Genomic DNA, 14,007 nt, shown 5'->3' on the forward strand with positions numbered 1-14,007 from the left:
CCCTCCCCGCCTCCCTGCCCCACCGTAACTCCCTCCACGGCCCGCGGCTGCTTATAAGTGTTGCTAACTCTTATTCATTTACAGCATGTTAACATACTGTCACCATTCGCTTTTTATGTACTATTGACTATGCTGGTAATTTTGCTACTGATAATATGTGTACTTGTATAATCTAAGATACTACGCCTGAGAAGACGGCATTAGTAAATAAACATTTCAAATACACATGTGTTCTTCTTAACTCCATGTTCTCGTTTCTAAGAAATATATAACGACCGACTGTTCATGAGTTCCACGTATCCTGAGGTACTATAAGTTCATATTCTGGATTGTCTAAACATTGAGAGTTTGTTATATCCAATGTGACACTGTACCTAGCTTGCTAAGGGGTTTTGATTACTAAGGTGAGTTTTGGGACACCCTAATTCGCCGAGGTTCCAATCCTCTGTCCACAGTTCTGTGTCAGAACAGAAACCCTGCGACAGGGGCACCCCTCAACCTTACTGGAGCTTCATCACACTTGCGATACAACTCCAGCAATGCGCCAACTTTACGGCACAAATACGTCACGCATCTGTGCTGTTTTTGCCCCATGATGCGCCGCATTGTAAATGCAGCACACCATAGGTGACGGAACAGCGGCACAGAATGACTAACACATCCCTGGTGATGCGCCAGTCATCATAAATCTATCCCTATGCTTCTTATCTTGTTAGAGATAAACCGCCATATGTATCATCAAAGTTTTTTGCATTTCCTAAATAGCGAACTTTAAGGAATAAATAGCGATTCTTTACCATTCCTAGTTTGCGATGACCTATTTGCTAATTACAAATTACCCATTCATTTCCATGCAGCAGGAGGCCCATAGGAATGAAGGTGCAATTTGCGATTAGCAATTACCTCATCGCAAATTACGAATTTTTCCGACGGTGCAGGGGTGTCTCAAGAACACCCTGCTGCACCCCTGAAAAAGAAATTTGGGGTCATATGGCGCACATAAATTTTGAAAACATTCCTTTACCTCAAAAACGATTTTCAACTCATAATTTGAAAACACTGCACATGGGGAAATGACTTAAAATGTCCTTAAGACACATAAAAGCATTTTTTGATTGCCTTTGCAGCATGTTTCAGTCACTTTTAACATGCCTATGTAACGGAAACATTCAAAATCTAAATTTGCCATGCACAGGTGGGAGCATATTTACAAGCAATTTGCTCCACAGACAAACTTCTTACATTGAAATGGGAAAAATAACATCAGAGACTCTCAATTACCTTATAAAGAAGCAGACACCATTATGTCCTTCTCATCAATATTAAAACCATTGCTTTTTCTCAAAAACGATTTACAAGTCATAATTTGAAAACACTCCACAGCTCCTATGCACATAAAAGCCCTGTCAGTACTAATACTTCACATTTTCTCCAATTACAATTTCTCAAAGAAACAAAATCTATTTGTGAAACACTTGAGACAAAGCAACATTTGAAAAACACAACTTTCTTCATAATTTTCTCCTTAAAGCACACTATTTTCTATCTAAATTAAAGAAATCTTTTCTCACCTTAGCAAATACTTTGAGTTTCAAAACAGTCTCAGAAACACACCAATTTGTCTTCAGCAGAGCAAAAGGTATGCACTCCAGAGTCTGCAGCTATCAAAAGCACAGAAATGCTGTAATTCCTCACACATATCTCTCATGTCACCCAATCAAAACTCTTCCCTCACTTTTTTTCAAATCAAAACCCTTCCCCCCTCTGCCCCCTCTCTGCTTTTTCTGCATAGCAACCACCTCTTGCAAGACCTCTCACACAACAATGTTGCAATTGAACTCTGAACTCTCAGTGCACCTGCATATCCAGAGCATTCTTTCATTTAATGATTTTTTCTTCGCCACTCAAAATACATCTTTCAACGAACTCATCCATGCACACTAACTTTCTGTTTTCAGCAATCAAAATCCACCAATCACTCTTACTGCTTCATTAACACAGAAACTCCTCAGTTTTTTTCATTTTACACTCTCATTTTTTCAACTGCCATTTCATTGCCACACTTCATCTGACTGCAGCAGAACCTTCTCTCACCATGTTTTCTGTCTGGATTGTTGGACATAGTTACATATATTGGGCTCAGAGGTACGCTGAAAACAGGAATTTACCTAACCTCAATTTACAAGATGTGGAAATTAAGTGGTTTGGCCACAGAGGATTAAAATGTCACCAATTGATACCATTGGTGAAAACCTTTATGCATTTGCCAAAACCTGACCTGTTAATTGTGCACTGTGGAGGTAATGATTTGGGCACTTTGACTGGGGTAGGTCTGGAAATGCTTTTAAAGGACACCTTTGAGCAATTGATGGCACTTTTTCCTCAGACTGCCTTGGTATATTCAAATATATGCCAAAGACAGAAATGGAGGTGGTCGAACCAATTTTGTCCACAAATTGAGAAATCGAGGAAGCATGTAAACAAATCTGTTTCAGCTTACATGAGAGACCATGGAATGGGCTCCCTGTACAACAATAACTTGCGTTACTACATGCAAGATATCTACAGAGGAGATGGAGTTCACTTCTCAGATGAGGGCAACAGAGTTTTCACTCTGAATTTAAGACTGTGCATTGGTACCTACTTATAAGTACCTAAATGTACCATAAACCCAAAAGCTCTTCTCAGAGCTACCCTACATCTGATCACTCACAATTATTATTTTACTCTAACTTTTTTCACTAATTTTCAAGAAAGTACGCTCCCCAGAACACTTCCCGGTTCGCGAACCGGGCGCACTCCACGCAAAAAAACTAAAAAAACGGTATATTTTTTTTTGCCCTGCGAGACCCTTTCAAAGCCTCCACATCAAACCTAGGGGGTCAGGGACGATCTACTATGCCCCCTTATGGTCATTTGCCCCTTCGCTTTGGCCTCCTCTTGTCTCTCGATCCTACCGAGAGACAAGATGGCGGCCGCTACGGACTGTTTGGAATGTTTACAGACGCCGAAAAACCAATCAGCTTCGCAAACCTCCGTAACGCGAAAAGTACGCGAAGCGGAGCGCTGTTACAGATATATATCTTTTTTTGAACGTTAATTTCTCAAAATCCACTGGAGCACATATATTGAGACCTAGCAAAGGCACATCGGGCTACCAGTCCCTACAATTTTGCCAAGTTTCGTGCAAATCCATTCAGCCGTTCGATTATTATTATTTTTTTTTTTTTTGCCCCGCGGGGCCCTTTTAAAACCTCCACATCAAACGTAGGGGGTCAGCGAGGATCTACTATTCCCCCTTATGGTCATTTGCCCCTTCGCTTTGGCCTCCTCTTGTCTCTCGATCCTACCGAGAGACAAGATGGCGGCCGCTACGGACTGTTTGGAATGTTGACAGACGCCGGAGAACCAATCAGCTTCGCTTCACAAAGCTCCGTTGCGCGAAAAGTACGCGTCCTGGGACGCTGCCAGGTCCGCTGTTACAGATATATATCTTTTTTTAAACGTTAATTTCTCAAAATCCACTGGAGCACATATATTGAGACCTACAAAAGGCACATCGGGCTACCAGTCCCTACAATTTTGCCAAGTTTCGTGCAAATCCATTCAGCCGTTCGGGCTAAAAGTGAGGCCAACCGCCCTATGGAAATTAACATGGGAAAAACGCGTTTTGGGACCCCCCTTTTTTCTCGGCCCCCCCTTGACGAACCCCCCCAAAATTTTCAGGGGCTGCTCAGAAACAAAATGTGCCATTTTCCTGAAAATTTCAGCCAATTCCGTCCACAAACGCCAAAGTTATTAGACATAGAATTTTCAAAAATCCCATAGAGAAAAAATCCTAACTATATATACCTACTAGCGACCGCCAGTAGGTAATATATATATATATATATATACATGCCCAGGGATATGTTGGATATTTTCCATGAACGATTAACAGATGAACTCAAAACATTGTATAAAAACACCTGTAAATCAAACAATAAATCCAAAGTGAACAGCAAGGAATATTTCCAACTGATGATAAAGCTAAAAAACAACGACTTAGTGGTCATCAACAATTCAGATAAGGGGGGCAATATTGTCCTGTGGGATAAAGCTTCTTATAGATCTGAGGCTTTCAAACACATTAACAATGATCAGTGTTATGTGTCATGCGTTCACGCACGAGGTTCCTGTTGCTTCCTTCTTGGTGATGCACGCTCCCAACTCCTCTGTGAACTAATCAGTCAGCAAGGAAGAAAGCACTTGCTCTACTGTCTAATCCACAAGGGAAAGGGGAAGTGGATAGAGAAATAAGACAAACAACACTGGATCTCTTCTTGAGATGGCAGGTTCGGTTTCTCTTTGAAGTGTTCTGGGCTTCGGGTATGTTTGTAGCGTCGGGTATGTTTGTACCTTCACAAAATAACAATAAACCTTCAAGAACTGAAATCACACCTTGCTTTTCTCTTGATACTATGTTATAAATACAAATACTTACCAAATTCAGTGAAGCCCATTCAAACACTCCTACTATTGTCAGACTTCTCTATTTCTGGGTTGATGCCTTAAAAAGCAATGCACAAAGATATCAGTAATCAATAACAACACCCAAAAGAATTGGTTAATGGTTAGTGGTTTACTTTGTGTTATTATATCACACACCAAACTTGGCCTACCTGACAAGTGTATATGGTTATCCTTAAAAGGGATTCTGTAAATATATAATAGAGAAAAGAAACAACAAACAAAAATTCCTCCAATTTAGGAAGCTTTGCGACTGTGCATTATGTAGGTACTCCTATATCTGAATCATATATGGAATACACATTACTTAAACAATCTCCAAAACACTGGTTCTGGGTATCACAGATAAAGTCAGTGCTGAGATTTACAACAACGATTTTCTACATAGATTAGGTCTTCCTCCTACTAAAGTTTGTAAGAAGAACTACTGAAATTAGACTTGCTTTGAGAAATAAATGTCAAGTTTCAAAGATCCTTTTGAAATGAAAATAATTTCCAGTTCTTGAGTCTTTAAAAGAAAAAAAATAATTTGACTTTACCAAGGCTTGTCTTTTTGTCCTTTTGTCCGAAGTTGCTTGGTAACCAGGTCCCTTGGTAACTAAGATTCTTACTTGTTTACAGGAAGTCGGAAGGAAGCCTAACCGGAACCAAGGTCAGAGCTTCTGCAGCCGCCGATGCTTCTCAGAGAATGAAGAACGACAAAAGAATTAGGAAAGGGAAAAGGCAAGTGAACAAGGGAAACGGGAAACGGGGCCGACCAAAGGGAGCGGGAACAGGGACCGAAGGAAGGGGATCCAGGCAGGAGGGAAGCGGAGATCAAAGCGGAGGGGAAGAAGCATGACGGGTCCCAGCTGGCAAAGAATCATCAAAGCAATTAAATGCATACTGCAAGGAACATCATGTATACAAGGGAATTAACTTGCAATAGCATAAGAACCCATGACAATTCTCCCCCCAAAGGCCGTTTTACAGGTCGTGGTTTATTTGGATTAAGGGCATGAAATGATCGAATTAGTCGTGGTGCATGTACATTAGCCTCTGGCTCCCATGACCTTTCAGAAGAATCATACCCCTTCCAATCAATCAGGTAATATAGACGACCTCGTACACGTTTTGCATCCAAAATCTTTTTAACCTCATACTCAATGTGATCTCCTACTACTACAGGAGGAGGGGGGATATCAGGTCGGGTTTTTGGATAGTCTTGAGGAAGAATCACCTTTACAGATACTGGATTCACAATCTTATCTATAGGAAAGGGCCCAATAAATCGAGGTTTTGATTTCTTAGGCCCCTCGATCTGGATATTTTATGTTGACAACCAAATCAAATCTCCTGGTTTGTACTGTGGAGATGAAATTCTATGTAGGACAGCAGCTTCTTTTATCTTGTTCTTGTGTTTAACTAAACTCTTTTTAACATGTTCTTGAAATGTTTACAGATTGTTTAACCTTTCTGAGACAGCAGGCATGTCATGCGGTTTTTCTGGACAAACTATTGGTAATATTCTAGGATGTTGACCCGTGAGGAAATAGAAAGGTGAACATCCCAAAGCCGAATGCACTGTATTATTATAAGCGAACTCTGCTAAGGGCAATGCCTCATCCCAATTGGAAGACAAAGTAGTTGACAAACAACGCAAACTTTGTTCTAGGTATTGATTCAATTTTTCTGTTTGGCCATCAGTTTGGGGATGAAAGGCAGATGATAGAGCGATTTCTATTCCTAACTGATTGCAAAGCTGTTTCCAAAATTTAGAAAGGAATTAGGGACCTCTGTCAGAAATAATTTTGTGTGGTAATCCATGAAGTTTAACAATGTTATTTAGGAAGACGTTACTAAACTCAATTGCAGATGGTAGTTTGGGTAACGGAATGAAGTGACTCATTTTGGACAGAAGATCTACTTCTACTAAGATAGTGGTTAAACCATGGGACTTAGGTAGATCTGTAACAAAGTCTAAACTAATTGTATGCCAGGGGAACGGAGGAATCGCCATCGGTTGTAACAAACCCATAGGAGGAGTGTGCAATGATTTTTCTCGTGCACATACTGGACAAGTCCGAACATACTCGTGTATGTCTTCATTAATTTTTTCCCACCAGAAGTGTCTTTGACATAATTCAAGAGTTTTATTAATTCCTGGATGAACAGCCGTCGCTAAATCATGATTCCACTTCATAATCTGTTCTCTCAAGTCTTTTTCTGGAACAAATAGTTTATTCTTATGAAAGAAAAAAACATTATAAATTGACGTGTGTTTTAATGAGAGCCATTGTTGTTGATTCAGGGTTTCTGTTTGTCTTTTCAAGATTGTTAAGAAAGTGTCTGTGGATATTTCGGCACAGACCCTTTCTGCAGGAATGATACTCTGCAATTCTTGTTTTAGGTCTTTATCTTTATCACAAACCAAGTGTGAAAGCGTGTCTGACTACAATTGCTTAACACCAGGTCGATAGGTGATTACAAAGTTGAACTCGTTAAAGAATTGCAGCCAGCGCATTTGTCTGGGTGTAAATGCTTTTACTGTTGAATAGAACTGTAATTTCTTATGGTCAGAAAAGATAGTGATGGTGTGTTTAGCCCCAGAAGATGATGTCTCCATTCCTGGAACACCGCTTTAATCGCCAACAACTCGCGCTCTGCTATAGTATAGTTTTGTTCTGCGGGCAAAAGTTTTTGAGAAAAGAAAGCTATTGGATGTAAGTGTCCAGTATTGACTTCTTTTTGCATCAAAACACCACCAATGGCAGTTTGTGAAGCGTCAGCTTCCACAAAGAACGGTCTATCCGGATCGGGGTGTATCAAAATAGGTACTGAAGTGAAAGCTTTCTTCAAAGTTCGAAAAGCTAAGTCTTCTTCACTGCTCCAGTGAAATTTCTTTCCTTTTTACAAAAGCTGCCTGATAGGCGAAACTATTTCCGAAAATTTAGAAATGAAACGTCTATAGAAATTTGCGAATCCTAGAATCCGCTGTATTTCTTTTACTGAAGTTGGAGCAGGCCAATTCAAAATTGCTTCAACCTTTTTGGGGTCCATTGTAATTCCTTCGGGGGATAACCAATACCCTAGAAATTCCACTTTTGAGGTGTTGAAAACACATTTTTCCAATTTCACGAATAAGGAATTGTCCCTGAGTTTTTGGAGAACCGATCGAACATGTTCTACATGTTCCTCTGGAGTTTTTGAATAGATTAAAATGTCATCGATGTATACAATGACACAGATGTCTAACAGGTCATGCAAGACTTCATTAATGAAGTATTGAAATGCTGCTGGAGCATTACAGAGACCGAACGGCTTCACTGTATATTCAAATAGGCCGAATTTAGTCCGGAAAGCTGTTTTCCACTCATCTCCTTCTTTTATACGGATTAGGTCATAAGCTCCGCGTAGATCTAATTTAGTGTAGATACTTGATCCTTTGATTTGATTAAGTAACACCGGGATCAAAGGCAAAGGATACCGATTTTTAGTAGTTGCCTTATTAACCGTGCGGTAGTCGATGCAAGCCCTCAAATCTCCCGACTTCTTTGCAACGAAAAAGAGGGGAGATGAGACTGGAGATGTGGAATGACGAACAAATCCAATGTCTAGCAATTCGTCCAAATAGGATCGCAAGTATTGATTTTCAGGTTCAGTTAAAGCGTATATACGACTGCAAGGCAACACAGCTCCTGGAATCAAATCAATTCTACAGTCGTAGATCCGGTGAGGTGGTAACTTAGTTGCTTTGACTGGATCAAACACATCGGCAAAATCCTGATAATCTCTGGGTATAGTAGAATGGTCAGAATGTGACATGGCACAAAATAGAGGCATAACTGGATCCTTGGTCTCATGATAACAATGAAGTTTGCAATAGGATGAATCTAAAGTAACAGTACGTTTAATCCAATCAATCCTTGGATTATGTAGTTCAAGCTATGGGATTCCCAAAATAACCCCAAAAGTTGGTGTATCAATGAGATCGAATGTAGTACATTCAGTATGGCCATTATCAGTAACTAATATTAAAGGTGTAGTATGAAACCGTATTAAACCTGAAGAGAGTGCTGAACCATCAACAGTTAGAACAGGCTCAGGTTCTTTTTTAGGTACTTGAGTCAAATTTAATTTCCGTGCTAATTCCAGGTCAAAAAACTTGCCCATGGCCCCAGAATCTATAGGTACTAGGATACTGTGTCTTTGTTGGTTTGAGATCAGGATTACTCTCACTGTGAAATGTCTGGGTATGTGATTGTTTACACTGGTTGCATATTGTGAGATCTTCTGACACTTTTCTCCCAAGGAACCGATCTCCCCATTCCCCGAGAAAATTAGTTTTCCGATATCTGTGACGATTCTGATACTATCACTAAGGCCTTCTTTTTGACTGGTTTAATAGGACAGTCCCTGGTAAAATGACCAGATTTGCCACAATACAGGCACAAATTCCCTTTTCGCCTTCGATCTTTTTCTTCCTGTGACAAAGGACCTTTGACCCCCTCCAATTTGCATAGGTTCTACCTGAGCAATCTTATTGTCATTGTTCTTATGCTCGATTTTAAAATGTAAGTTCTTAATATCTCCTTTAGTTCTTTCACCTTTTCGTTCGCCTAACCTATGGTCTAATTTGACCACTAGATCCGGAAATTCTGTAAAGTCTTCAGGTAAATTAACAATATGCACTAGCGAATCTTTTAAGTCATCTCTAAGGCCTCGATAAAACTAGGATACCCTTTTCTCCTCTGGCCACTGGGTTTCAGAAAGTAATCAGTTAAAGTTAGTGACGTACGTAATCAAATCCTTAGAGCCTTGACGTAGATTTAAAAGCTCATTATCTGATGCTTGTAGAAAAACATGTTTAGCAAAAAGACTAGACATGGCTGCCTTAAAATTGGTTAGGTTATGTATTACGGGGTCATTTCTGTCTACCAGGAGCATAGCCCAATTAGCTGCTACGCCTCCTAGGTAGGAAATAATAAAAGCCACTCTTGAGGTGTCAGTTGTAAAAGCCTGTGGTTTACACATAAAGTGTAACTGGCATTGACTCATGAAAGTGTTGAATCGATTACTATCTCCCGTGAACCTCTCTGGATTAGCCAAAGGAATAGGGGTAGGTGTTACTACTGTAACCTGCACTGGTTGATCAGAAGCATGCCCTGGTGAAGTCTGAGACTGAAAGGCTGAGACTCCAAATTTTAGAGCTGCTAAAACAGGTCTTTTTTGTTCAGTTGTTTCTCGCCACGTAGTAAACCCTGTTCTAGTTTGATCTAACTCCTGTCTAAGAGACTAATTTTCTAAACGTAATTCTTCCATTTCCTCATTTAACTTCTGAACGATCTGTGTTAATTGTTGAATATCCATAACGAATGGATCAATACCTTGTTGCACCACCAAGAAAGCAACAAGGGAGTGTGGCTTCGCTTTCTGTCAAGCGTTCACGCACGAGGTTCCTGTTGCTTCCTTCTTGGTGATGCACGCTCCCAACTCCTCTGTGAACTAACCAGTCAGCAAGGAAGAAAGCACTTGCTCTACTGTCTAATCCGCAAGGGAAAGGGGAAGTGGATAGAGAAACAAGACAAACAACACTGGGTCTCTTCTTGAGATGGCAGTTTTGGTTTCTCTTTGAAGTGTTCTGGGCTTCGGGTATGTTTGTAGCTTCGGGTATGTTTGTACCTTCACAAAATAACAATAAACCTTCAAGAACTGAAATCACACCTTGCTTTTCTCTTGATACTATGTTATAAATACAAATACATACCAAATTCTGTGAAGCCCATTCAAACACTCCTACTATTGTCAGACTTCTCTATTTCTGGGTTAATGCCTTAAAAAACAATGCACAAAGATATCAGTAATCAATAACAACACCCAAAAGAATTGGTTAATGGTTAGTGGTTTACTTCGTGTTATTACATCACACACCAAACTTGGCCTACCTGACAAGTGTATATGGTTATCCTTAAAAGGGATTCTGTAAATATATAAAAGAGAAAAGAAACAACAAACAAAAATTCCTCCAATTTAGGAAGCTTTGCGACTGTGCTTTATGTAGGTACTCCTATATCTGAATCATATATGGAATACACATTACTTAAACAATCTCCAAAACACTGGTTCTGGGTATCACAGATAAAGTCAGTGCTGAGATTTACAACAACGATTTTCTACATAGATTAGGTCTTCCTCCTACTAAAGTTTGTAAGAAGAACTACTGAAATTAGACTTGCTTTGAGAAATAAATGTCAAGTTTCAAAGATCCTTTTGAAATGAAAATCGTTTCCAGTTCTTGAGTCTTTAAAACAAAAAAAAGAATTTGACTTTACCAAGGCTTGTCATTTTGTCCTTTTGTCCGAAGTTGCTTGGTAATCAGGTCCATTGGTAACTAAGATTCTTACTTGTTTACAGGAAGTCGGAAGGAAGCCTAACCGGAACCAAGGTCAGAGCTTCTGCAGCCGCCTATGCCTCTCAGAGAATGAAGAACGACGAAAGAATCAGGAAAGGGAAAAGGCAAGTGAACAAGGGAAACGGGAACCGGGGCTGACCAAAGGGAGCGGCAACAGGGACCGAAGGAAGGGGATCCAGGCAGGAGGGAAGCGGAGATCAAAGCGGAGGGGAAGGAGCAAGACGGGTCCAAGCTGGCAAACAGGAACGCTCGTGATGATGCTGCTGAATGAAGCAAAGCGTCACTGCCAGTGAAAGCAAGGCTTTTATAGTCTCAATTTGGGCGTATACTCACTTGCTCACGTGTACTCATCAAACCGTTCAAAACGTGAGAGGTGAGAAATCCTCCTGTAATATTCTTCACGTGAACCAAACTGTGAACCAAGCTGTACTTAAACAATCATTGCTAGTTGCAAGTGAATATGTCTGTTAACAAACATTGCTAGCTACAAATGAATACAAACTGTACGTGTCACGCGGTATGAAAACATTAATGGCTACTGAACATTACATGAAGAATCTTCAAAGCAATTAAATGCATACTGCAAGGAACATCATGTATACAATGGAATTAAGTTTCAATAGGATAAGAACCCATGACATTATGAGCCCAGCAATGCAGCCGCAGTGAGCAAAATGAATGGGGACTATAATAATGACCTCTTATCATGGCAAAGAGAAGGCATGATATGTAAGGAAGAGTACAAGTTGTTATACAAGGAACAACCTATTTTGCCCACATTCTATCTGATTCTGAAGGTGGGCAAATTCATTGACCCCATGCCAGGGAGACCTATTATATCTGCAAGAAATAGCACTTTTGAATGCACATCCAGATATGTGGACTACCACCTTCAAGAAAATGTGACCACATTGCCTTCCTATTTACGTGACTCAAGTGATTTTTTTATCCAAATTGAGTACTGCGCAGTGGGCTGAAAATGATCTGTTTTTAACTCTTGACATTTCCGCTCTGTATACGAGCATCAAGCATGAAGATGGGCTCCGGGCTGTTGAGTATTATCTCAAATGCAGAAATATTGACATGTATCGACATAATCAGATGTTATTGAAGATGATACATTGGTGCCTTTTCAAAAATGTTTTCTTGTTTGATGGCAACATTTTCAAGCAGAAACAGCGCTTGGCTATGGGGGCATGCTTCTCCCCCAGCTATGCATGTTTACATTTCAAAGGTTTTTTATATGCTAATTCCTAACTATAACTTGTCTGAAACCTATGGTCTTTTCAGTGAATTTCAAAGGTTTTTAAACTGCTAATTCCTAACTATAACATGTCTGAAACTAATGTTTTTTCAGTGAATATATATACATATACATATATATATATATATATATATATATATATATATATGTATATATATATATATATATATACATCTCTTTTTCAACTGCGAGCTCAATTCCCTTACCCACCCTAAATCCTAAAAAACAATATCACCCAATTTCCTTTCCCATCCCTAAACCTTAAAACCACCCTTAACACCCTATACCTTTACCCACTCCTAAACCCTAAAAACATCCTCACCACCTTATACCCTTGCACTTACCCATCCCTAAACTCTATAATCCCCCTTACCAATCTATACCCTTACTCACCGCTAAACCCTAAAAATACCCTAACAATGCAATTTCCTTTCCCACCCCGCAACCCTAGAAACTCTCTTACCATTCTATACATTACCCACCCCTAACAATAAAAACACCCATACCAACCAATTCCATTAACAACTCCTAAACCCTAAGAACACCTTTAACACTCAATTCCCTTACCCAACCCTGAATCCGTAAAACACTATGGGTAGGTAGAATATTTTATCCTGCTAGTGGAATTGGAGGAATTTACTAATTCTGCATTACTCATGTAATGTGGAATTACTAAAGAAATCCACCTCACCACCATTTCAGTTTAAAAATGCGATTTGAACAAATCACTCTGTAGAGGCACAGAGGCTGAAAATGGACCTGAAAGGTCAACTGGTGGAAAACAGACACTGTCAAGCCATCTCTCATGCTAACAGAAAGGGATATGATAGATTTACAAGGCTGCACTCCTTCGTTGAGAAAAATGTATCCTCTTTTCCATCTGAAAAGCGCAAGGAATCCTTCTTGGAGATCCAACCTATAGAACTGTCAGGAAAGGTGGAGAGGGCATCAGTCATCTTTCTGTTACTATTGTGTATCGTGTGATGCTGTATAAATCTGGTTGTCGCTTTTAGGGGCTGGTTAAATGTCTTGGATGCTGAAAAGCAAGCCTGCAGTTGCTTTAAAATGATTCTTGCCCAGCGATGTTTAAGAAATTAATGTGTCACGGAAGTTAAAGCATACAGCTCTGATGTCACGCTTACCCTGCCTTGTCTGTTCCATAATGCACCTCATTCCTCGAGGGCATTAGTGGCACTTCCCTAGCAAGCAACCTGCCAGTAAGGAAAGGCACAGAACGCAGTGTTGTTTAGGGTGCAACTTTCTAGACAAAGCAAGCATTGAGAGAGTGGGGAGCAGAAACCATGATCTGGAGACCCAACGGCGCTCCTTAGAGGCAGAAACTGAGATGCGTAACCTATAATGGTACTTTGATTTTAGTGGCATGATAGATGCTGTTTCTCAAGACGTTTATTTAGCAATTATTTAAGCTTGAAATTTTGGAAAGTTGGAATTTCTGACTCATAGCACAATTATCTGTATAAAGTCTCTTTGATCTTAATCTTTTTTCTCTGATCTGGTTACTAAAATCGTTAGTTGGCTCCTGATTGTGTTAGACAACTTATTTTCTGAGCAGTCATAGCAGGGTTTTATCGCACTACCTTAGTAGATGGAAATTACACTCCCCCTACAGGTTCAGCTTTTCATTATTGTAGTATATTAAAAAATCTACTTCAAAAACTATTAAACGGGACAGGTGAAGCAAATCTTCATAAAAAATACACTAGAAAAACATGAGTTTGATGTGTACAGTAAGAAACCCCTAGTGTGTAAAATACTGTAATATGTGTGCATATATCTGTTTTCACTCTATGGAAAAGACGCGATCTTCGCAGTTAACGGCGAC

The 14,007-nt window shown here is 39.8% G+C and overlaps 1 long non-coding RNA gene across 1 annotated transcript in view; it reads left to right on the top strand.

The window, feature by feature from the left end:
• Positions 1-12,241, top strand: part of LOC144819501 (uncharacterized) — a 191,844-nt gene extending 179,603 nt beyond the window's left edge. The window contains exons 6-7 of the long non-coding RNA XR_013607412.1: positions 5,131-5,236; positions 10,907-12,241. This is a non-coding gene — a long non-coding RNA (uncharacterized LOC144819501). The remainder of the gene's footprint in view (positions 1-5,130; positions 5,237-10,906) is intronic.
• Positions 12,242-14,007: the final 1,766 nt, after the last annotated feature.

The sequence above is a fragment of the Lissotriton helveticus genome, chromosome 2_1 (assembly GCF_964261635.1).
Source record: "Lissotriton helveticus chromosome 2_1, aLisHel1.1, whole genome shotgun sequence".
Taxonomy (NCBI): Eukaryota; Metazoa; Chordata; class Amphibia; order Caudata; family Salamandridae; genus Lissotriton; species Lissotriton helveticus.